Source organism: Geotrypetes seraphini, chromosome 15 (assembly GCF_902459505.1).
Source record: "Geotrypetes seraphini chromosome 15, aGeoSer1.1, whole genome shotgun sequence".
Lineage (NCBI taxonomy): Eukaryota > Metazoa > Chordata > Amphibia > Gymnophiona > Dermophiidae > Geotrypetes > Geotrypetes seraphini.
Genome location: NC_047098.1, coordinates 3,714,752 through 3,741,617, shown reverse-complemented (window position 1 = coordinate 3,741,617; position 26,866 = coordinate 3,714,752). Strand labels below are relative to the sequence as shown.

General features: G+C 42.9%; 1 protein-coding gene across 1 annotated transcript in view; it reads right to left on the bottom strand.

The window, feature by feature from the left end:
• The window catches only part of RAP1GAP (RAP1 GTPase activating protein), a 196,077-nt gene extending 183,856 nt beyond the window's left edge, over window positions 1–12,221 (bottom strand). Inside the window, exon 1 of the mRNA XM_033922754.1 lies at window positions 12,123–12,221. The gene's annotated coding sequence lies outside the window, so the exon portion shown is untranslated. The remainder of the gene's footprint in view (window positions 1–12,122) is intronic.
• Between the last annotated feature and the right edge of the window lie 14,645 nt (window positions 12,222–26,866).

The window sequence follows — 26,866 nt, the reverse complement described above, 5'->3', positions numbered from 1 at the left end:
CTGGCAGCCCTCCAGATTCCAGAAAACACCCAGATTCCTGGCTCACTAATGCAGAAAGGAGGGCCGAGACAGATCGGTGAGTGTGGTAACACCACAGCCCGATCACTGAAAGGCTAGGAAAGAGGCCCCTGTCTTAATGAGAGGAGCTTGGAGGTGTGGGAGAGGTGGCTTAGTAACATGGTAGATAAAGACCTGAATGGTCCATCCAGTCTGCCCAACCCTACTCTCTCTTTAAATTACTGGCTTAATTTAAATCTTCCTTCTTCTTAGCTATGGCTGGGCCTCAACCCAAAGCTCTGCCCTGTCCTGTGCTTAGGTTCCGTCTACTGAAGTCTCCATCAAGCTCACTCCAGCCCATCCAAACCATCCCAGTCATCGAAGACCTCCCCAGTAGTGTTGCCTGATTCAGGGGAAAAAAAATTTGATTCGATTCAGCCTATTGAATCGATTTTTTGATTTGATTCATTTTCCTGCCCAATTGGGTGGGTTTTTTTTTCCCCCAAACATCCTGGTGGGTTTATTTTATAGCCTCTTCACCCCCTTTACCCTTTCCTACCCACACTGGTGCTGCGGAGGAAACAAAATATACAAACAAAAATGACTTTTCCTCTCTCTGTCAAATCCTAACTCACGTTTGCGGTCTAACACCAGCTCTGGCAGGATACACATTTCAAATCTGACATTGTAATCTCAAAACAGAAAAGAAATTAATTTTTTCTACCTTTTGTTGTCTAGGCTCTGCAACAAATGTCTTCTGATAACTCACTTGTCAGGGTCTCCTGCCCATTTGTCATTTTCTTCTTTCTCGGTGCTAACCATCCAACTTCCATCTCTGTCAGCCCCTTCCGTTTCCCTTCCCTCCCTCAGAGGTCAGGCATATTTCCTTTTTTTTGTCTCCATCCCCGCAGCTGCAGCGATGGACCCCCACCATCCCCAGATCCACCATATCTCCTTTTCTTAACTACCCTTTCATCCAGCATCTCTCCCTCCTTCCCCATCACACCAGGGTTCATGGCTTCATTGTCTTAAACTTTGTTCCCTTTTACTACATTTTAATTTCTAGAGTGGTGCAGTGGTTAAAGCTACAACCTCAACACCCTGAGGTTGTGGGTTCAAACCCCTCCTGCTCCTTGTGACCCTCAGCAAGTCACCTAATCCCCCCATTGCCCCAGGTACATTACATAGATTGTGAGCCCACCGGGACACACAGGGAAAAAAATCCATGTAGACTGTTCTGAGCTCTCCTGGAAGAATGGTATAGAAAATTAAATAAATCAATCTTTGTATTATTTCAAAAATAGTTGAAGTTTGTGAAATTTGTTGAAGATGCTTTAGCATTACATCTATGTCAGACAGGGTTTCGTAATACCCACAGACCACTACAACAGCTCTGATCAGCGACCTACATGGATGATGGAAATTGAATTCTTTTGGTCTTCTTAGACCTGGTCGGTGGCTTTTGATTTGGTTGACCATGAGCTTCTCATCAAACAACTCCAGTCGATTGGAATAACAGGTTTGGCATTAAAAAGGTCTGAATCGTTTTTGAAAGAGAGAACCGAGTTAGGAAGAATTTTATTGTTTTGAAATAGTTCATAAGATTTGTTTTTCTGTGTCATTGTTGTTTGTGATATTGTTTTTATTATGCGTGTTTGACTGTAAATCGCTCATAATTGTTGGATGGTTGCGAGTAATATATTTTTAAATAAATAAATAAACTTAATGTTTATACTTCATCTATCTCATCTCTTGTGGAGTTCTTCAGGGCTCTGGGTTGTCGCCACTATTATTTAATATCTTTTTAAGTCCATTATTGACTATAATCCAAGAAAAGAATATTAAGGCATTTGTGTATGTAGATGACACCCTACTTTCTGGTTGCTCCTCTTCAGTCATGAATGTCCATTGTCGGACCTAATTAATCATGTGAACCCCTATCCCCTCCCTCCCTCCCCCCCCCCCACACACACTATCTGCTGGATTAGTGAAATGCTTTCTGCATTCACAGATCCTATCAAATTATTAGACGTTGATTTGATTCTGGTAAAGACATTCCATTATTCAGGTATTCACTATGTCCCACCCCCTCCTCTTGCTACCCGTATTTGGGTATCTCTATCCATAACATTTAACTATCTCTCAGGCAGTTTATCTATGTGGAAGTATATATTAATTAACTGTGATTGTATCCAACGTTATTCTTGTCCTTCTTCTAGGCTGTTTGTATCTGAACCTTCACCAATTATGTCTAATTCTTGCTTCACTTTGATGCATGGCGTCTTTGGTGGTTTCTATGCCCTCTTCCATCCAGCCTTGAAGCCTTGTCATTTGACGAGTCTTTCATTGAGTGCCATCTACTGGGCTGACCCAGGAAGGCTTCTCCACAGAAGCCAAAACACAGACTGTGTTGGGTCCATAAAATTTACAAGACTTGGACTTTTTATAAGGCTTGGTTTCACACTCTATCTAATGTACCTGGGGCAATGGGGGATTGGGTGACTTGCCCAGAGTCATAAGAGATTTGAACCCACACACTCCCCACAATCAAAGGTGCTTATTTTGGACCTGGGGCAATGGAGTCAAACGCTATTCTCAGGCCACCGCACTCGCCATCAGGCCTACTCCTCCACTCGGTTAAGATCATGGTAATGCCAGCAAAAACCTTGCCTTTCTTCAAGAAATCAGAATTAGGAGTTTGCATATGCAATAGGGTAAAACAGGACCAGATCATTCTGTTTCTTGGCAAGCACCAACCGAGGAAACTCTGCTCATCACAGAGCCAGGAACCTCTTCTTGTACCAAAGCAAAGTAATGGATTATATTTAACACTCTATGGAAGGAGACAATTAAGAGAAAGATACGAGCACGGAGCCACGAAGCCAAAAATATAACAGGGTTTGATTGTTGCCAGGTTTGGCAGAAACTTCACATGCAGTGACATTTCTCCAGACTGAAAGCTGACACGGACATTGGAAAGAAGCCTAGAGAAAACACACGAGCTGCTGAGCCCTGAGCCTCCTGATTGAAGCAGCACAAACATTTCTATGTTCTCCCACGTCCTCCCCGGTGAGTTAACATGGTCCCTCTAAACATATTTCACTCCCAATTATTGTATACCTTTACTATGTGGTATCTGTGCTTATTGTTTGACCTTCCGCAGAGCAGTAAAGACCTTCCTCTTCCGCCAATCGGGCCATTAAAAACTGTCTCCTCAATATACTTCTCCTAGTACTCTTCGCTATGACCAGTCTGGGCTCTAGAATAAGCTCTGTTATCGTCTACTGTAACCTATTTGTTGTCGTGACTAGTCTGTTTTCAAACGATTGTGAACGTCTACTTGTAACCCGTTCTGAGCTTCTGGGAGAACGGGATAGAAATCGAAATAAATAAATAAATTTAAAATGGTTTGAACAAAAAAAAAAAAAAAAAAAAAGGGACTATGCCCCTCTCTTAGTTGCTGTAGGAAACTGAGGGGCACTGGGGTGGGGGGGGGGGGGTTGCTGAGGTAACTGCATGGTGAACTCCCCTCCCTTCTGGCTCCAGTCTCTGCTTGGGTTATCCTCCTGCTCTTTTCCTTTAAGGCAGGGGTGTCATCAAAGTCCCTCCTCGAGGGCCGCAATCCAGTCTGGTTTTCAGGATTTCCCCAGTGAATATGCATGAGATCTATTAGCATACAATGAAAGCAGTGCATGCAAATAGATCTCATGCATATTCATTGGGGAAATCCTGAAAACCCGACTGGATTGCGGCCCTCGAGGAGGGGCTTTGACAGCCCTGCTTTAAGGTAAGTGCTGAAAATTCTCTCTTATTCTACCTCTGGCGGTGACAGGCGCTAGCATTTTTCTACTTCTTAAATGAGAAAGGCGAGTTGGGACATCTGCCTCCAGGCTTTTCTTTATCCCCAGCCTCACGTGTCTCCTCCAAGCCTTGGTTTGAAAAAGTTTCTTTTGCCACTTTTGCCTCTTCTCTCGCCAGTCACAATACATACACCCACAAAAACATCACACACCCCAACACACACGTTCACACATACAAAAAGATATCACACTTGGGTCTAGGCCAGGGGTAGGCAGTTCCGGTCCTCGAGAGCCACAGACAGGTCAGGGTTTCAGGATCTCCACAATAAATATGCATCTCACAGAGGCAGTGCATGCAAATCCATCTCCTACATATTCATTGTGGAGATCCTGAAAACCTGACCTGCCTTTGGCTCTCGAGGACCGGAATTGCCTACCCCTGGCCCAGTTTGTTGCTGCCGTTTCAGCGCAGTGGAAACGGCCATGAAGAATCATCCCATTCCAAGTCTGGTCAGCGTTTTGTTTTGTTGTTTTTTTTTTTGGGGGGGTTGTCTCTGCGCCCTGGGGTTGTGGGTTCAAACCCTGTGCTGCTTCCTGTGACCCTGGACAAGTCACTTAATCCCCCCATTGCCCCAGGTACGTTAGATAGCCCACCAGAACAGAGAGGAAAATGCTTGAATACCTGATTTGTAACCTATTCTGAGCTCCTCTGGGAGGACAAGCTACAAAAAAAAAAAAAAAAAATAAAATAAAGAGCCCTACATGTCCTCCAAGCAAATACAACTCAACCCAGGGCTGTGTTTCAGCACTCAAAAGCCTGCATCAGGAGCCATGATCTTGTAATAAATGTCCTGTATCACAGCTGTCTCCCACAGTCCCCTTCCTGGCTCTTCTGCTCCCAGTTGCATTCAAGGTTAACCCCTTCCCCCATAAACGCAGACTTTATCTCAGCTCTCTCCTGCTTTCCCGTACTGATCATGCAGAAAGAAATGGGGGGCAGCTGCACGTCAGCACCCAAGGCCCTCCTCCGTCTCTCTTGATCCAGCATATAACCAAGCAGTTTAAATCAACAGTAGAGCCCAGCAGAGCAGAGAAGGAAAGACTAAAACGGTTGGAAAAGAGACGGCTGAGGGGAGATAGGATCGAATCCTGAGTGGAGTAGAACGGGTACAAGTGGATCGATTTTTCACTCCATCAAAAATGACAAAGACTAGGGGGACACTCGATGAAGTTACAGGGAAATACTTTTAAAACCAATTGGAGGAAAAAAATTTTCGCTCAGAGAATAGTTAAGCTCTGGAACACGTTGCCAGAGGTTGTGGTAAGAGCGGAATAGCGTAGCTGGTTTTAAGAAAGGTTTGGACAAGTTCCTGGAGGAAAAGTCCATGGTCTGCTGGAGAAACCACTGCTTGTCCTAGATCGGTAGCATGGAATGTTGCTACTCTTTGGGGATTCCGCTTGGAATGTTGCTACTCTCTAGGATTCTGGAATCTTACTATTCTTTGAGATTCTGTATTGAATGTTGCTACTCTTTGGGTTTTGGCCAGGTACTAGGGACCTGGATTGGCCACCGTGAGAGCGGGCTACTGGGCTTGATGGACCACTGCTGTGACCCAATAAGGCTCGTCTTATGTTCTTAGGTCTTCTATCTTAGGAATCCCTGTAATTCACTTTTTCTCTCTGCTCCATTCCACTTCCTTTGACTTTATTGGCAGATGTAAAACACCAGTAATGACACAGTTGCTACAAGAGCAGCATAATTATTCATACTGTAAGTATAAATGGATACAGAGAAGCTAAAATTAGAGATCACTATGTTTAAAAACTGTCTCTTTGGTTCTTGCTGCTCTCTCCCTTCTGAGCCCTTTCATACAATTCACACTTTAGGAGCTCAACGGGTGTGGTTCTAGGAAGAAAGAAAAGGTCACCGTCTCAAGGTCAAACACCAGTGCTCCAATGCTGAGCTATTGTAAATATTAAAATGAGCCAGTGCTGGCAGAGAAAAATTTACCCCTAGAGCATAGGAAGAGCTCAGTGGTTAAAGCAGGGAGTTAAAATCATAAGAGCATAAGCTTTACTACACTGGGACAGACCGAAGGTCCATCAAGCCCAGTACCCAGGTCACAGGCAAGATTTTATGCTGCTTATCCCAGGAATAAGTAGTGGATTTCCCCAAACCATCTCAATAATGGCCTATGGACTTCTCTTTTAGGAAATTATCCAAACCTTTTTTAAACCCTGCTACGCTAACTGATTTCACCACATTATCTGGCAACGAATTCCAGAGTTTAATTACATGTTGTGTGAAGAAATATTTTCTCTGCTTTGTTTTAAATCTACTACTTGTCTTCCCTAAGAGGCTGTTTTATCCCTCGGTCATCTAATGGTCCAACTGATTTTCTTTCTGGCTTTATGCTTTTAATATACCTAAAAAAGTTTTTCTTCCAGCACAATCTTCGTTTCCTTATTAGTGTCTTGCATTTGACTTGACATTCCTTGCACTATTTACAATTCTTTATCCTTCTTCCACTTTTTGAAGAATTCTCTTTTAGCTCTAATAGCTTCCTTCACCTCACTCGTTAACCATACTGGCTGCCATTTGGTCTTCCTTCCTCCTTTTGCTATACATGGAATATATCTAGTCTGGGTTTCCAAGATGGCATTTTTGAATAACATCCATGCATGCCTGATGTAAATTTTTGACTATTTCAACTGCTCCTCTTAAGTTTATTTTTTACCATTCTCTCATGTTATCATATTCTCATTTTTTAAAGTTAAATGTTGTTGTATTGGATTTTCTGTGTGAACTTATTCCAGGGATTATTTCAAAGAATCTATATTTAGTTCTGACTGTTGTAGAAGTAAATCTGTTTTCTAAAATCATGAGTACCGTTTTGTTATGTGAGGGTGGGGGGGTGGGGGGAGATTGGTTATTGTATAGTCGAAGACTATTAAAAATTATCTGTCCAGGGAAGGGGAGATGGATGAAATGGTGAGTAACATTTTTGTGTGAAATGATTAGATCTAGAGTGTGTCTACTTGAATGAGTTGGTCCTGTTGGCAGCAAAGGTCTAGATCCTGGACAAATTGTAATCTTTGGTGAGAAAGAAGGATGAATCATCTAGGTGAATGTTGAAGACTCCTAGGATGAGTGCATTAGAAGAGTGGATGCAGTGATCGGTTAAGATAGATTGTAACATTTCAAAAAAATTAAAAGAAGGGGAGAAATAAGGAGAAAATCAGAAGAAGGGGAAGAGGGAGTTTGAACTGGAGTGATTTGATTAAGGAGTGGAAATGTGATGAGAATCCTACAAGGCGAAGCCAAGAGGCGAAGATAATAGCAAAGCCTCCACTACAGCATGAAGCTTCATGAAGGTAGGTCAGATCTGATGAAGTTAACCATGTTTCTGTAAGAAGTAAAATGTCATGGTGCTGTGAAATAATTGTGTCTGAAATTAGGTGGAATTTTGTTTTAATGGAACGGCAGTTTGAGTCCAATTCTAAGTGTGTTCAATTGAGAAGATGAAGTTGGTCTAGGTTCAGGAGAGATAAGAGTTCTGGAGTATGGCGATGACCATGAAAAAATAGATGGTCGATGCCCCCAAATGATTGGAATATGGGCACCGTAGAAGGGGCAGAGAAGTAGGAAAATGGCCCAAATAAAACAGATTGGAGAAAATATCTCTTCATATAATTAAACTCTGGAATTTATTGTCAGAAAATATGTCAAAGCAGTTAGCATACAAGGGTTTAAAAAAGATTTGGACAAGATCCTACAAGAAAAGTCCATAAGCCTCTTTGACTGGGTAACAAAACAGCTAGACTTGGGAGAATCCGTGGACGTCGTATACCTAGACTTCAGCAAAGCTTTCGATAGTGTCCCGCATCGCAGGCTGTTGAGTAAGATGAAATCAATGGGGCTGGGAGAAACACTAACTACATGGGCCAATGACCGGCTGAGTGGCAGACTTCAGAGGGTGGTAGTTAACGGTACCCTCTCTAAAACATCGGAGGTGACCAGTGGAGTACTGCAGGACTCAGTCTTGGGCCCGCTCCTTTTCAACATATTCATAGGGGACCAAACTCAGGGGCTTCAAGGTAAGATAACGTTATTCGCTGACGCCGCCAAACTATGCAATATAGTGAGAGACGGCAATTCACCCGATAGTATGACACAGGACCTACATTTGTTGGAGCTTTGGTCCTTGACCTGGCAGCTGGGCTTCAACGCTAAGAAATGCAAGATCATGCACCTCGGCAGCAGAAATCCGTGCAGAACTTGCACCTTGAATGGTGAGACCTTAGCTAGAACTTCAACAAAACGAGACATCGGAGTGATCATCAGCGCAGACATGAAAACTGCCGATCATGTGGAGAAGGCTTCATCTAAGGCAAGACAGTTGTTAGGTTGCATCCGCAGGAGTTTCGTCAGCCGGAAGCCTGAAGTCATAATGCCATTATACAGAACCATGGTGAGGCCTCATTTGGAATACTGTGTGCAATTCTGGAGGCCACACTACCGAAAAGATGTGCTGAGAGTAGAGTCGGTGCAACGGATGGCCACCAGGATGGTCTCAGAGCTCAAGGATCTATCGTACGAGGAAAGGCTGAAAAATTTGCGGCTGTGCTCACTCATAAGAACATAAGAATTGCCTCTGCCGGGTCAGACCAGGGGGTCCATCGTGCCCAGCAGTCCGCTCCCGCGGCGGCCCTCCAGGTCCATGACCTGAAAGTGTTCCCTACCTAACCTAAAATGTCCATACCCTATTCGCTCAATGTCCTGTAAGGTAAACCTCTATCTGTACCCTGTTACAGTCATGCAGCATGCGACCTCAATACAGTCATGCAGCATGCGACCTCAACCACTGGCCCCCCTACCTGTTAAAAACCTCCAGCCTGAAATTCCACAAACCACCTCATGCAGTGGATACAATCCATGCTTACAGAGGGCCAATTCCAACAAGATCTCAATGAAATCACCATCACCCCTATTTTGAAAGACCTATACCCTCAATACCTCTTTACATCACGCTCATGGAAGGTCTAGTGGCAAAACACCTCACTGACTACCTAGAATCCCACAACATTCTCTACCCCTCACAATCAGGCTTCAGGACTGACTTCAGCACAGAGACACTACTAGGCTCTCTCCTGGACACAGCACGGCAACACCTGAGCAAAGGCAAAAAAATGCTAATCATACAACTAGATCTCACCACAGCATTTGATCTGGATGATCATGACATACTACTACAAATAATGCAAACAATAGGAATCACAGACAGGGTCCACACATGGTTCTAGGAAGGAACTACAGGATAAAAACAAACAAAGAAAAATCAGAATCTTGGTACAACCTCTGTGGCGTACCTCAAAGATCCCCACTATCCCCAATGCTCTTCAATCTCTACATTGCCTCACTCGGAACCTGCTTGGATCAACCAAACATAACATCATACAGCTACGCAGATGACATCACCATCCTCTTTCCCTTTGACCAACCAACCCCCAACACAATAGACTCACTACACAAAACATTAGAAACAGTAACACAATGGACGAGAGACTACAAACTAAAGCTAAGCCCAGATAAAACACCAAAGCCCCAACCATAACAAACTTAGAAATAAACTCCATCTCATACTCCTTGCAATCCCACCTAGAACTTCTAGGGGTGATGCTAGACAGAGACTAACATGCAACTACAAATTAACAAAACAGTCCAGAAAGCCTTCGCAGTCATGCGAAACCTAGGACATATTCGAAAATGCTTCGATAAAATACAATTCAGACTCCTGGTCCAAGCCCTAATATTACGACCCCTAGACTAATGCAACATCCTATACCTACCCTGCCCCGCCACCATGATAAAACAACTAGAAACAGTGCATAACACTGCTCTCAAACTGATCTACTCACTGAAGAAGTATGACCACATCACCGCTGCCTACCTAGACGCTCACTGGCTCCCAGTACAAGCACGAATACTTTTCAAATTCTACAGCATTTTTTTACAAAGCCCCAAATGGCAATTGTCCAGCCTACTTAATCAATCGCCCAATTCGGAACAACTCATCCAGCTATATGTATGAAAAAATGAATGCCGATAGTTTGGGGCACAGTAATTTATTTAAACTGGTTTGGGGCCTGTTGACATCTTAGATTTCTTCACTATAGTTGGTCTTTGATTACGAGTCAATTTTTGTTTACTTTCGTACACATCCAGGGAAGGGTGGGGGGCTATTTCTTTCCTAATTTGACCTTTGAGCATTTACACCTGGGGTGGGTGGGAGGAGGATGGGAGGATATTAATAATCTGAATAGGGAAATGTATTGGGAAAATCTATGTTTCAATTTTATTGATTAATCATTAGGTGGGTGGGGGAGGGGATAAAATGGTTGTTCGTGTATATTTGTAAGTTGAATGTGCTTTTATTGACTTATATGTTATTATATTTGTGTCTTGCACTATTGACGTTTGGAAAATCAATAAAGAATTATTTTTTAAAAACCCCAAAAAACTCATCCAGACCAAAGAGAACACAGACACTCTTCAGTTAACCCCCAATTAAAGTGGAAAAAATGCACAATGGACTACGCGCCACGCAAGGAGCAATACTAGACTGCCACCTCTCCGATTTACTGACTTCAGCACCAAACGACGAAACCTTCAGAAGAGAAATCAAAACCATGTTATCCAGGAAATTAATCAAGATAAGCTCATGATACAACCAGTTACCTCAATCTATCTCCAGACCCTAAACGTTCCATCCAAATAGCTACCTTGTAATCTTCTGGATATGACCAGAATTTCCTCTTATTGGTGGAATAAAAGACACCAATGTAATGTAATTTTCAGGGAGACAGGAAGAATTTGGTTTTAAGACTGTCTATCACTGCTTGCCCTGGATTGGTAGCATGGAATGTTGCTATTCTTTGGAGATTCCGGAATCTTGTTACTCTCTGGGATTCCGGAATCTTGTTACTCTGGGATTCCGGAATCTTGCTATGCTTTGAGATTCTGTATGGAATGTTGCTACTCTTTGGGATTCTAGAACTTTGTTACTCTCTGGGATTCCGGAATCTTGCTATTCTTTGAGATTCTGTATGGAATGTTGCTACTCCTTGGGTTTTGGCCAGGTACTAGAAATCTGGATTGACCACTGTGAGAATGGGCTACTATGAGAATGGGCTTGAAGGACCATTGGTCTGACCCAGTAAGGCAATTCTTATGTTCTCACCTCTTACCCCCCTTCCTCCTCCTTAGGTTAACCAAGTTGGGGGGAGTGAAGGGGAGAGAGAGAGAGAAGGAAAACCAAAATGATGAAGGAGATGGAAGGATATGAGGAAAGACTAAAGAAGTTCGAGTTTTTCATTTTGGAGAAGAGACAGCGGAGGGAAGATGTGAAGTCTATAAAATCCTGAGTGGAGTGGAACAGGTAAACATGACTAGATTGTTTTATCAAAATTTACAAAGGCTAGAGGATACGCCATGACATTACATAGTGGCACATTTTAAACAAATAGGAGAAAATATTTTTTTCACTCAATGCATAGTTAAGCTCTGGAACTCATTGCTGGAGCAAGTGGTAATAGGAATTAGCATGGCTGGGTTTAAAAAAGGTTGGTAGAAATATGGAGGAAAAGTCCATGAACTGTTTTTAAGGTCGACCTGGGGAGAAAGCCACTGGGGGTCAGAAACCTGGAAACGATCTACTTTGGGGGATCTTGCCAGTTTCTTGTCATCTGAATTGACCACGGTTAGAAGCAGGATGCTGGGCTTAATGGACCTGTGGTGCAACCCAGAAGGACATTTCTTTTGTTCTTATGACTGACAAAAAAAAAAAAAAAAAATCCAAACGTCTTCTCTGAATAAAAACCTGATTAAAACCACACCATATAAAAGTTATAGTACAGACAGAAGGAATGTGGTTTAAATGTCGTCGTCCCCCCCCCCGCCCCCAAGAAACGCTTGGCTCCAGTAGAAAGGCTGGAGGGAGGATCGGAGCTCCCCCTCCCCCCACACCTGCCCAATGCAACCTTGACAGCTCTGCAGCACTGCACCGAAAACGGCATTTGCCAGGGGCAGAGTCTCCTTTGCCCACCACGTGCCGGAAAAGGGCACCTTGGATTCTTTTCGGGAGGGCGAAAAGTATCTGGCATTTCCTGCCCACCCCTGGGCAGGGCAGCAAGAGCAGAGAGCCAGGAGGACATCGGGGCATTGGAGCAGCGATGCCAGGGGATCCGGGCACGCCCCCCCCCCCCCCCCCCCCGTCCGCCCTATGTAGCGCTAGGTCTAGTGCAAGACAAAGCAGCAGCACTTACCAGACACTAGGCAGCTCCCCGATCCCAGGCGAGGGCACCGGGTCCTCCAGCACCAGAAGCCCAGCGAAATGTCAGGGAGGGCTCCAGTCCCGCCTCTGCCTTTCCACTCGCCGCCGCTGCAGCTCTATTAAGAGGGGGAGGGGAGGAGACTGGCTGGCTGTCACGTGACCCGTGCCAGGGCAGAGCCCAGCCTTCTTCCCGGGCCAGGCTCCCTGCCAGAGACCACAGACTGCAGGGCAAGAGCAGAAATCAGGCTGGCAGCAGATGGGATGCCAACCTGCAAGGAAGATCATCCAGCCCGATTCCTATTCGCTTTACATTATTTATCAGCACTTCCTGTGCAAAGCAGAAATCCATGACACAGAAAGATTGCAAGAACCATCAACTGCTGATAACCTCCTCATTGCATCAGTCTGCCTCAGTCCCTGACTCTCTGTGACCCTGGGGGAGTCACTTTCTCTCCCTGTGCTCCAGTCCCTGACTCTGTGATCCTGGGGGAGTCACTTTCTCTCCCTCTGCCACATTCACTGACTCCCTGTGTGACCCTGGAGGGGGGCACTTTCTCTCCCTGTACCTCACTCATTCACTCTCTGTGTGACCCTGGGGGAGTCACTTTCTCTCCCTGTCACATTCATTGACTCCCTGTGTGACCCTGGGGGAGTCACTTTCTCTCCCTCTGTCACATTCACTGACTTCCTGTGTGACCCTGGAGGGGGGCACTTTCTCTCCCTGTACCTCACTCATTCACTCTCTGTGTGACCCTGGGGGAGTCACTTTCTCTCCCTGTCACATTCATTGACTCCCTGTGTGACCCTGGGGGAGTCACTTTCTCTCCCTCTGTCACATTCACTGACTTCCTGTGTGACCCTGGAGTGGGGCACTTTCTCTCCCTGTACCTCACTCATTCACTCTCTGTGTGACTCTGGGGGATTCACTTTCTCTCCCTGTCCCTCAGTTTCCCAATCTTTCTTTAATACTAATATTTGCAGTTCAGGTATTGTTGTAGTGTATATTGTACACCAGTGTTTCTCAACCTGCGGTACGTGTACCCCTAGTGTACTGTTTATGTTTTGGGGTGGGGATTTGGCTATCTGGTGTATTGGTTGTATTGTTTTGTGCTGTATTTGCCATTATGAAAATTCAATAAAACTTGTTAAAATAAAATAAAAAAGAAAGGGGAATGGAGGGGGCAGGGAGAGAGAAAGAAAGGGGAGGGGGCAGAGAGAGAGAAAGAAAGAAAGGGGAGGGGGCAGGGAGAGAAGAAGAAAAAGTTGGACTCATGGAGGGACTGAGAGAGATATTGGTTGGGGAATGGAATGAGGTCTGGAGGAGAGGAAGCATGCAGGAGGAGAAAGAAAGATTGGATGCACAGTCAGAAGGAAGTGCAACCAGAGACTCATGAAATCACCAGACAGCAAAGGTAGGAAAAATGATTTTATTTTCAATTTAGTGATCAAAATGTGTCCATTTTGAGAATTTACATCTGCTGTCTATATTTTGCACTTTGGCCCCCTTTTACTAAACCACGATAGCGGGTTTTAGCGTAGGGAGCCTATGAGAGTCGAGAGCAGCGCGGGGCATTCAGCGCAGCTCCCTACACTATAAACCGCTATCATGGTTTAGTAAAAGGGAAGGGGGTATATTTGTCTATTTTTGTATAGTTGCTACTGAGGTGACATTACATATTTTAAAGTCATCTGCCTTGACCTCCTTGAACCCCTCCCCCCTGAACATAAATGATAATTAACATTTTCTCTGCGTACAGTGTGCTTTGTTCTTTTAAAAATTTTATTGTTGGTAGATCATTTTGACTTGGTCATTTTAAAAGTAGCTCGCATGCCAAAAAAGTGTGGGCACCCCTGTTGTAGAGGATCCAGGATCTCCCTGCTTCTAGAAGACACCACAGTAGGGGTAACCCAACCAACATCCGGCATGTTAAAAAATCACCTTTTACAGTTATATTTTGAATGGCTTCTATTAAATCTTTGTCTATTTCTTCCATCTGTACAGGAGGCCTGTATATCGCACCAATGTAATTACATTTTCCATTCCCTCTGTCCCACAGTGCCTCTTCCTTACCCTGCAGATCCTACAATTGTGTGGCTTTAATATAATCTTTAACATATAACATCGCTCGCCCTTCTTTTCTTCCTACCCTGTCTTTCCTGAACAGATTATAGCCCAGTATAACTATGAGGGTGAATCAAAAATCAAAGGCAATCGTTAAATTACGTGATACCAGGAACAGAGCTAGCGAAATGCAACATATGTACTCGTACATTGCCTGTTGGATGGTTCATCTACGCACAGTGCGGCGCTTGGCCTGTAGTCACGTGGCTGCCATGAAGTCAGAAATATGGAGGCTCCATTGCAAGATTGCGCCATTGAAGGACAACGTGCAGTAGTGCACTTTCTGTGGGCAGAGGGAGTGAAACCTGTGGAAATTCACCGTCGGATATTGACTCAGTTCGGACATAGTACTAAGAATCAACGAAAGGTTTATGAGTGGGTAAAAAGGTTTAAAGCGGGAAGAATAGGTATAACAGGCGAAGGTCTTTCTGGTCATCCATCACGATCATCACAATCAAGTCAGTTCATTGACTCAAAACTGCAATTACAAACTTAGACTAATTCGTTCTAACACATCTGTTCTTCAGCCTTCCTCTATTCACACTAATTCACTCCCTGATTATTTTTCATATTAATAATAATAATAATAATAATAACTTTATTCTTATATACCGCCAACAATCTTGCGACTTCTAGGCGGTTTACAATAAAGAGAAACTGTACATACAGCGAATTACAGGGTATAGCAGTGTACATCTGATAATGGGAACCTTAATGATAATAACAACAGTTCGTATGCTACAGGGCCTTGAAGTGCCATGCGGCTTACAAAGAATTAGAAAAATTCCGTAAATTGATTGGGCTATTCATAGTTTGTGATTGGGGTTAACGGTTTATTACTGCAACTCATTATATCATGGTATAACTCAAAAAGAAATCCGTCGATTACAACTGATCCAAAACACCGCCATCAAACTTTATTTACAAATCAAAAAAATATGACCACGTTACTCCCCTACTCCGCGAAGCTCATTGGTTACCAGTTTCCCACCAAACAACATATAAAATACTCCTACTCGCCTTCAAAATGAAATTCACTCACTCCCCAGCCTTCTTAGATAAATATCTCATCCCTCACGCATCCTCACGGGCCCTGAGATCCACCAATCAGAATCTGCTGACTCTTCCCCCAATCAAGGAACACCATCTTTTCCGCCCTGCCATCATACATCCGCCTTGAAGAATCCCTCAACAAATTTAAAATCAAACGCAAAACCTTCCTATTTCAGGATGCTTACCAAAACACAAGATAAGATCCCTTCCCTGATTACATTAACGATGATCAAGAACCGCTTTTAAGAAGCGATTTCCCTTCCCCTCTTATTCATCCCCTTCTTCTCCTTACCTCCCTTCAAATTTTATTTAAACTTTGATGTAAATTTGAATCTTACCCTTACCCCAATCCTTTCTGTTTTAAATTTGTCTATGTCTTGTTCAGGAACTATGATCTGTAATTTGAGATGTTTGTATAAGTCTTTGTTTCATTCTGTGAATGTTACTTTTGTAATGCTGTCTAGGAATAGGCGGTTGATAAATTTTTTAAATAAATAAAAATAAAATAAATAAATAAATAAATGTTATTTACATGTTCCCCCCCTTTTTACTTTTTATTATTTTCTTAAATTTTAGCATGTGTGAATTGGCTGCAAATTTGGATATCAGCTATGGATCTGCATTTGCCATAATGCACAATGACTTGGGCTACAGGAAAGTCTGCGCACGGGTTCCCCAAACAGTTGACTGATCTGCACAAGCAATGGCGTGTGGAGGCTGCGACCCAATTCCTGAGACGGTATGAAGAAGATCCGAGTATTCTGGAGAAAACTGTCACCGGTGATGAGACATGGGTGCATCGCTGCGACCCGGAGAGCAAAAGGCAAAGCAGGATGAAGTAAAGGAAGCGGAGCTCGCCTGGCTTTGGGAGCAGCCGGAAAACGTCTCTGCAGGAATGCAGAAGCGTGTTGAATGATACAACAAATGTGTCGTCTTGCATGGGGACTATGTGGAAAAGGGATACGTTCAATTGCTCACAGTTATTTCTATTAAAGCTGATCAATGCATTTGGCCTTTACTTTATGATATAAGAACATAAGAAGTTGCCTCCGCTGAGTCAGACCAGAGGTCCATCTCGCCCAGTGGTCCGCTCCCGCGGTGGCCCATCAGGCCTATTGCCTGAGCAGTGGTCCCTGACTATTTCTTTAACCTACCTCTACTCCTATCCCTATAACCTACCTCTACTTCTATCTGTACCCCTCAATCCCTTTGTCCTCTCATATTTCCCAGTCACGGCTTTCCGAGAGCCACGTCTCTGTGATCACCACTAAATCCAACTTGGCCTCTAGATCCGGAACTTGGCCTCTAGATCCGGAACCTGGAAGCCTAGAGGAGCTGAAAGAAGACTGCAGGCTAAAAAAAAAAAAAACAACCAAAAACTAAAAATAATAATTACAAAGCAGTTTCTGCTTTGAGTCATGACTGTTACTGGAGCAGGTCGTTTATGAAAACACAATACAGGGCATATAAATGCTAAGGCACCCAGCCCCTTCTATACCCTGAGGAATGCCGCTAATGGACACACAGCACACGCTAATCCTCTGTATGAGCTCATTAATTTCACTGGTGAGCCTTTATTTTTAGAGTTCCTGAGCTGTGGAAACAGTCGTGCTAGCAAATAGGTCACAATTACCATTGCCGATGCTTTTCTTATTTGCGCAGCCTGCCCGTGATGTAGGAAAAGATAATATACTGCTTGCACCAATCAGATACTGCTCTGGACATTGTAATCTTGGAGCCTTTCAGTCATCATTGCTTCCCTGTGGTGCAGACAAATAGCTTAGTACAATATAAAAATATCTGAAAGAAATCATTTTAACTTATAGAGAGCAATTGTTAGTATACACATTGAAATGCATGTTCTAGAAATGTGTTCTTTATAAGCTTTGTTCATTATACAAAGGAAATGAGTTTCTTTTAAGCAATCATCTCTTGCCGGGCATCTCCAGGTGTGAAATGCTGATGGTCTTTAATCTTGCCAGTCAGAGAATATCTTCTTTCCAGTCAGAGCTCCGAGTCCGAGAGATGTGTCCCAGGTTCCCTCTTTAAGAGTGCGGGCAATGAACGCTCACAAAAAAAAAAAATCAGCAGGTGACGGCAACAGTGGTTCGAAGAATAGCCTAAGAGTTAGAACAGAAGGCCAAGAACCGGGAGCACCCCAAGATTCAAATCCTGCATTTCCTACTGGTGCTTCCTGGGACCTTGGGCAACTTGTGCTACCCTCCATTGTCTCAGGTACATCGTAGATGGTAAAATCCTCAATGCAAGGACCTTCTAAATGTACCTGAATATGCAACTCTGGCCCTGGACTTGGAAAAGGTCTCTGAATCCACCTTAAGCAGCTCCCCTGCCAGTTAGAGGGCTAGGTTTTATCATCACCTTTTTGTGAGAATTAAACAAGATGTTGATAGGGCTTAGGAGCTCTTCAAAATGAACAGAAAGGATGTAGCCCTTAACCATTATTAAGATGGGAAAATCCACTGCTTTTTGTTTCCAGGGTTTAAATTTCATACATAAATTTAAACAAAATAAAAGACACATAAACATCAATGATTAGATCCTCAGAAAGTCTACAATCAGAAGAAATCAGACTCTATAAAAAGGCTTTTCCAAACAGTTGTGTTTTGAGTAGTCTCCTAAATGTACCTTAACCACACATGTCCATATCTGGCCTACAAGCGAGTTCCACAATTTCACCCCTGCACAACAGAAAGTCATTGCGCTGGTTTCTACATATTTTGGATTGGCATTTGCCTGTAACAGAGCAGAATTTTCAGAGCGAAATGATCTTTTAGTCATCTTGCTCTTGAAAAATTCTGCAATTGTACCATATAGGAATTCATGGCAAATCATCACTACCTTATACGGAATCCTAAATGCCATTGGCAGCCAGTGTAATCATCAAAGATAAGGTGTAATATGGGCATATTTTGACGTTCCCATTATCGATCTGGCCGCAGCATTTTGTACTACAAGGAGGAACCCAAATAAGGAAGTTGAACAGTGGTTAAGTATTAGATTTTTCTAAGTGGTCCTTTAAGTCTTTCCAGTTCTTTAAGAATTTGTCTGTTACAGGATATTCTTTCCCTAAATGAAGACTAGGGCTCTATTTTGATTAATATACTAGTGCCAGCTGCTTCTGTTCGGTGGGGAGTCAGGGAACCTGCTGAGCTAGTGCGATAGCTATTCAAAGTGAAGAGTGGATCAGATGTTAGGAAATTCTACTTTACGGAGAGGGTGGTGGATGCCTGGAATGCGCTCCCGAGAGAGGTGGTGGAGAGTAAAACTGTGACTGAGTTCAAAGAAGCGTGGGATGAACATAAAGAGTCTAGAATCAAAAAATAAGATTAAATATTGAACTAAGGCCAGTACTGGGCAGACTTGAACGGATTGTGTCTGTATATGGCCGTTTGGTGGAGGATGGGCTGGGGAGGGGTTCAATGGCTGGGAGGGTATAGATGGGCTGGAGTAAGTCTTAACAGAGATTTCGGCAGTTGGAACCCAAGCACAGTACCGGGTAAAGCTTTGGATTCTTGCCCAGAAATAGCTAAGAAGAAAAAAAATTAAAAAATTGAAATTGAATCAGGTTGGGCAGACTGGATGGACCATTCGGGTCTTTATCTGCCATCATCTACTATGTTACTATGTTAGATGTTGGACCCTATATTTCATAGAGTTTAAAGGGCAAAATACCGGTGAGAGCTAACAGGCAGAAAAGGCACAGAGATGACCATAGGACAAACATTTTGAACACAAAAAAAAATAAAAAAAATAAAAATAAAAACATAGCAGAACTCACTCAGCCGTGGTAGGGATGTGAAACCAACTGCCAGATGCTAAATCTGTATTACTCTTTTCCAAGTCAGCTAGGGAACCTTTGGTGGAATGCACACGCCACATCTTTCCAAAGAGATGGAAGAATGGTGATGAGTCCCTTCAATCAGCTGTGCTAGAGGCATAGGAACCAACTTTTCAAAATGACTAGGGATTCTAAACTGAACAGAAATTACCATTCCAGGGACACAACCAAGGAGACTTCTCAATATTGGGGTGCCCAAACACGCATCCACAGAGCTGGCATCTATGGCTGGAGGTCTGGGGCCTATGATTCAGCACCATGGACAGAGCACAGCTGCCTCCCATGCAAAACCTTAGGCTCTGGGGAGGGAGGTGAGGAGAACATATTGTATTGACTGGGATACTGAAGCACCATCATGGCTGTGGAAATTATCCTGTGCACTGTCCAGGGTCCTGAATTGTAACTGTGCCATGGCAAAAGACCATGTGGATTAGAGAATGACACGGGGACAAATTTTCCTCCGTCCCCACAGGAACTCGTTTTCCCTTCCCGTCCCGGCAAGTTCTTTCCTGTCCCTCCCCCATTCCTGAAAGTTCCGCCCTCATCTGCCCAAGCCTCAAACACTTTACAATCATAATTCAAGTTCTCTTGCATATGTTTCAAGTTGGTTTGGGGACTGGCTCCTACCTACCTGCTACCTCACTTCGTTCTATACAGCCCTACAAGACAAACTAGAAACAGCAATCTATTTGCATCCCCAAGCATTACCGGCTGCAAATACAAAACCTTCCTGGATAGAACTTTTATGTACCAAGCTAACAAACAACACTGGCTAGACAACTACATTAATGGAGCAAGACTGACCTATGTCGCCTTTAGAAAAGCTATAAAAACTGCCTTATTCGACAGAAATATCACCTAAAAAATATCTACACAAAACTAAATCAATTTCAAATATTTCAAACATGTCCACTCCTACATCTGTTAAACTATCTGTATATTGTATTTTGCTACCTTTTTAAAGATTCTGTATGGTGTATTTCTCTTATCTCTGCATATTATAACTCGCTGACTGTCCAGCTCTCTTCAATGTAAACCGCCTAGAAGTCTCACAACTATGGCGGTATAGAAGAATAAAGTTATTATTATTATACGTGTTCAAGGCTTGTGCGGTTAAGGTAGAGCTTACAGGAATGGTTCAGGGAGTAAACTCACGGGAAGGGGAAATTGAGCTCCTGAGGGGACAGCGAAAAATTTGTCCCCGTGTCATTCAGGAGCTGGGAGAGCCATATCCCACCTATGCCACTACTTAATTCAGCACCATAAGGCACAATAAACACGCTTCCAGATGAATATGCTCCAGTCCAGGTGCCTGTGTAATATCCAAATTCAGTGCCTATGATAAACAAGCAGTGAATTAGGATCCTATATTGAGCTCTGATTCAAAGATTCAAGACCCTGGACACCAGTAAATTAGGAGCCAAACAAGTGCCATGCTACAGAATAAGTTTTTTTTAGTGCTAGCCAGTAAATATGCCCTAGGTTTCACCTTCCCACAGCCCTGCAGGAGAAATTGTCAATGCACGAGCCTCAGGCCATTAAGAAGATAGGTCTGCAGCTGTCCCCTGAAAGCCATCCCAGTTACTCTTAAAGAGATAAAATAAGATTCCCCATGATCACATTACTCTTTGCTAATAATACATATTAGATTCTACTATCTGGGAAACTGCCAGGCTTGTTTCAACACAGTCCACAGTGCCATGACCCCATGACATATTTGCAAGTCTATATTTCTCTGCATAAGGCATCTTTATCTCAGTTGGGAGCACTTCACAAATGTCATGTTGCCCTAGTAACTAATGTTTTTCTTGAAGCTTTAAGATATACACATTCTTATCCTCAGTTGTTTAATTTTTCTTCCCAGCCTATAAGTGGGACATTTTCTGCACCCCGGCTGGGTACTGCAATCTATAGACTGCAACCGGTGGTTTGTGCATTGCGCTGAACGGTAGGAAAACCCGGAGAATACTAGAGGGTGGGAGCAGAACAGCTTGCAACAGTAGACAGTTAAACAGATGGGTGTAAATTAGACAAAGGACGTGGCCCCTTCGTTTTGGCATTGGCGGAATCGTCCACATGAATTATTGATATTGGAGTTTCGAGACTTGAAACTTACCTTTAAACGTTCTAAGTATTTTCGTTCTATATGGGGACCTTACCTCCGCTCTTTGCCCATACGAACCCGTAATTAGTACCTTAATACACTTGGAACTTTTCCTCATGCTTAATGTGGCAATCCTTTAATTCCCTTTTCCTCATTTCCTACGTAAAATTGGGCCTGGTGGGACGGAGGTCTTGGGAGCGGGGGATGGGTGGTGGTGAGCACTGTTTTGCTGTTCTGCAAGTTGAGTTCATTGTATTTCTTGTTGGGGCTGTATATATTTCTTTCTTTGTGAGTGACGATATTCTTCCTCGGGATCTATAAGAGTATAGGGTCCTAAAATGGTGGTCTGTTGGGATTGGGGAGGGAATTGTTACTGCTCATTTATTTGAAAAAACTGATAGTGCTTTTGTTTTGGGGTTTGTTTGGTTTTTTTATAGATCTTTATTCATTTTCAAAACTAATACAAAGGGCCATAAATTATACATACATTTGTTACAAAATAAATACTTAAATTCCATCACTGACAAAGAAGTTAATAAATATCCCTCCCCTCCCATCCAACAATTTGATCAAGAAATGAACCCCCCCAAAAATATATCTCAATTTTAGAAAGCAGATTAAAACCCAGCTATTCAACAGCCCAAATCCTTAATGCTCTCCACCTCCATCCCCTCTTACTCTTCTAAGATTGTTGCTCCCTCCTTACGGCCTGTATACATTTTCCCTTGTATGCTCCTTCCTATGGCGTGTATGCATTTTTTTTTCCTTCACTATAACTGTATACATGTACTTATTGTAAGTATTGCATGTATTTGTATTTGTTGCATGCACTTAATGTTGCATATACTTATTGTTGCATGTTCCTATGACATGCACTTACTGCATGTATTGCATGTATTTTTGGTTTCCTTCACTCAAATCGTTGACGTACAACCAGCATGACTTTTTTTTAATTTTAATTGCTTGTTCTTTTTGTTGTCAACTTCAACTGCACTGTTTGTACTGAATCTAACTGATGTGAACCGCCTAGAACTCCCTGGGTATGGCGGTATGCAAAAATAAAATTATTATTATCCCCCCACCCACCCAGTCCTGGACATGCATAAAAATAAAGCTTTGAAAACCAAGAAACTATGGGGTCCTTTTATCAAGCTGCGCTAGTGGGGTTAGCGTGTCAGACATTTCATCATGCGCTAACCCCCGCGGCAAGCAAAAAACCCTAACATCTGGTCAGTGGAGGCATTAGCGACTGGCGCAGCAGGCGGTTTAACACATGGTATTCTGTGTGTTAAACTCCTACCGCGCCTTGATAAAAGGACCCCTATGTTGAATTAACAAAGGATGTCAACGGGCCCCAGATCAAATTAAATACTTTGCTATGCCCCAGTATATCGGCATTCATCTATAAATGTTGGAGCATTGGTCTGTCGGGTCTTGAAAGTAAGAAGGGCGATTTTATAATGATCCAATGATGGATGGGCAACCAGTGGGCATTCTTCAGCAGAGGAGTGACATGATCAATTTTTTTTTTTAGAGTTTGGGATCATTTTTATTGCTGTATTTTGTATAAGTTGGAGACGTCCGATATCCTTTTGGTATAATCCTTTATATAGTGAATTGAGGTAAGAGAGGATGAAAAAAGAAGACACACAAACAAACTACAATCATTTCTGTGGTCAGTCAGGCTTTCAGGATATCCACAATTAATATTCATGAGGTCACGTTGCATATCTTGCCTCATGCATATTCTCTGTGGATATTCCAACAACCTGAGTGGCAGAAGTTCCCCTAGGACAGCTTTAGGAAGCCCTGAGGTCTTGCTTCAGTTATTTGTGCTGTTTTCCTAATCCTTTTCTAAGGTCTCTTTACAGTGTTGCAGCCACTTATACTTGGAAAGCACAAAGAACCACTGGCGGCAGCTCAGGTCTCTAAAGAAAAACACAACAGGACCCCAAAGCCTTTAAATTTATCCTCAGGGAAATGGTGAATCTGGAAATTCTCCAAAACACAAATTTCTATGCAAAATACTGGTTCTAAGTTCTTATTGAATAACTAAAAGTGCCTTTTATTAGTACAGATGAAACAGCTAAGACATTAGAAACATGACGGCAGATAAAGGCCAAATGGCACATCCAGTCCACAGCATCCACTATCTCCTCCTCTCCCTATTGGCTAAGGCTCTTAACATTTGCATCTCCTCTTCCTATAGGCTAAGGCTCTTTACACCTGCATTGTGAGGTCATAGAGCTTTATGGTTAGAGAAACATGATGGCAGATAAAGGCCAAATGGCCCATCCAGTCTGCCCATCCGCAGCAACCATTATCTCTTCCTCTCTCTATGAGATCCCAGGCTTTTTTGAAATCAGACACAGTCTGTGTCTCCACCACTTCTTCTGGGAGACTATTCCACACACCTACCACTTTTTATGTAAAAAAAAAAACTATTTCCTCAGACTACATCCTATGCCCTCTCATTCCAGAGTTTCCTTTCACATGAAAGAGACTCGACTCATGCGCGTTTACACCATGTAGCTTTTTAAACACCTCTATCATATCTCCCCTCTCCCGCCTTTCCTACATACTGAGATATTTAAGTCTGTCTCCATATGCCTTATGGCAGAAGGCTGAAGTCTGTGTTTTTGGACCCGTTTCTCCTCCCTCCCCAACCCTTTGTAAAACGTATTTATTTTTTTTAAAAATTTATAAACCGCCTTTAAGCAAAGCAGTTTCCATAAAAATAAACATACATAATTGCAGAGTATAAAACAGAATTATATTTCTAAAATTAAAAACTAAATTACTGAAGAGGATAATGACTCAACATAAAACAAATCAAGTGGCTGTTATTAACTGCTCACAAAAAAAGGCCAATCCATCTCCCCCCCCTCCCCCCAGGAGAGTCGGAGGAAAACAACATCACTGTACCCCAGCCCAGACTCAGTCGCATGATTTTCTTACAGTAATTATCACAGAATTACCAAGTAACTCTTCCAAAGGCCAGTCCTGACTTTTACCTCCATTTTTCTGATAGATTTTCTGCATCCGCTGGGAGGACAGTCAGGGGAAGAAGCGGGACCACAAATCCCGCAAACATTTTGTTGGATACAAACTTGCATCACACAATTTGTACCCCGTTAACTGCATATTATGTACGTTTAACCTGTAACCCGTTCTGAGCTCTTTGGGGAGAAGGGGATAGAAAATATTGGGTCACTGGGCAAGAGCAACCCCTTGCTTGGACCCACTAGACTACCAGGTATAGGCTGGTAGGTCCCCGGGACTTTTGGAATGGAGATTCGGATTGGGGTTGGGAGTGTGGGAGAACAGCCCTGCAGCCCCTTTAAGATGCAGCCGTGCTTTTGAGTCAGTAAAATAACCCCAGCTTCACTACAAGTCGCTTTATAGAATTTAAAAGTAATGAGCTGCTTTACATATATCTCATTACTGTATAGCTCAGTTATTTACAGTAGTTATCACTGCATTATAGTAATTTTAGTTGCATTAATTAAGAGGCAAATAATGTGACTTAACAGCCCTAATGCCCTTAAATTAAAAAAAAAAAAAACCCCAGGAAGATAAGAGGAAACATTGCAAGAAAAAGAAGGGACCACGAGAGAAAATAATGTTTAAAAATGTGTCACCTTTCATCCTGGGAAGAGGGAAAGGGGAGGAGGGAGGGGGGATAGGGAAAGGGGGTGATAATGAGAGACTATGGTTGTCATATAAAATGTTTGGAGGAATTATAGCATTTTATAGATAAGGATTACAATTTTAAAATTTGTGAAATCATTTGTTGGAATATCTTTATGTATTATATGAATGTATTTTTACTTTATTCCTTCAATAAAAATGTTTGAACATAGATATAAATACAGGGAAGCTTCCTGCCTCTGAGGCATCTGATCTGGGGAATGGGATGCGAGTGAGAAAGAAGCATGAAGAAGGTTCAGACTTAAAAGCTTTTTTTTTTACATTAGTCCAATAGAACTGGTATTGCCTTATTTTCTGATCTTTTTTTTCTATTTATCGCCTTTCAACTGGACAAACACAGCAATCACGCTGCTTTATTCTGGACATGGTGTCTTGAAGTTCTTCCCCCCTCCAGAGTGGTCCAGGGGCAGAACACAGACAATCATTCTCCTGCCTTGCAGCGAGATTCAGCTTGGATTTCTTTAAAAAAATTTTTTTTTAGCAAACCAAGCTTCTGCTGTTCTGTTTCTCTTGCTGTTTTCCCTCCTTCTCCGCTTTTATTGCTAATGGACTATTCTCACAAGAAAGTAACTGCAGTCTTTTCTTCCTAGTGCCCACACTTGAACCCACATGACCCCGACTCATTCGCGCTGGCTGTGGAGTACGCCTCTGCTCAAACCTTCTGAGCTGGAGAACTAATTATTTTGGAAAGATTTCGAGCAGGAGCTCAGATCGGCATAATCATAAAGCCCAGGGAGCACTGGGTTCCTGGAGAAACTTGTACATCAATGCAGAGCTCCTGGAGGTTTCTGCCTCTGATGTGCTATTTACAGAGGGGGGGGGGGGGGGGAATGTGCATTGCTATTGCTTGTAGCTAGATTAGAGGTTTTTTGTAGGAAGAACAGTGGATAGAGATGAAAAGCCAGGCTTTAGGGAATGGTTAAGGAATGCTGGTTGTGGAGGAGCTCATTCCTCCTACAGTCTCAACCTATCCCAGCAGGAGGCATTCTCTGGGTGCTAGCTATGGGGCAAGGGAGAGCTCACAAGTCCTGCAGTCTTAGGTTGTCCCAGGAGGAGGAGCTGTGGGAAATAGTCCAAGACTGTTTAGGGGCACTCACAGCTCCTGCACTATCAACATATTCCAGCAGGAGGCACTGTACAAGCAAGTCACAGTAACTCTAGAGAATTTCTAGGTAGTTAAAATATAATTGTTAAGGAATACCTGCTGGAACAATAAGGTTTCATTACAATTATTTATTTATTTTTTTATTCTGTTTTGTAATGGAATGTGCAATTACATTTAAAATATGCATGACATGTTTTTGGTGTTAACATTGTACACGTGTGCTGAGGTCATGTAAGATCCCGAAGTGAAAGTGTGGAGTACTTGTCCCGTTACTAATCATATATGATCAATACCTCAGAGCATCTGTCCTAATTGCAGCCAACGGAATGGGATTTCTCCTAGTCATCAGCCACATATAGGTGATATCATCTGACAGCTCCCATTGATCGGAGAAACTCTCCAGTAGTTCAGTGAGATTTCTCTCTCTCTCTGAGCTTGCGTGGTAATGTCCCCCCTTTGGGTAAGCCCAGGCATTTTTCCTTCTAAACTAAACTAAACCTTAAGTTTATATACCGCATCATCTCCACGGAAGTAGAGCTCGGCACGGTTTACAAGAACTTAAAAATGAGAAAGGGTAGGAAAAGGTTTACATAAGTTTATAAGTTGAGTGGAAAAGTAAGGGAAAAAAGAAATTACATGTTAGAGAAGAGCCAGGTTTTTAGTTGCTTGCGGAATAAATGGAGGGAGCTCAGGTTCCGCTGCGGGATGGTAAGGTCATTCCAGAGACCTGTGATTTTGAATAGAAGTGATTTTCCCAGTTTACCTGCATGGAGAATACCATG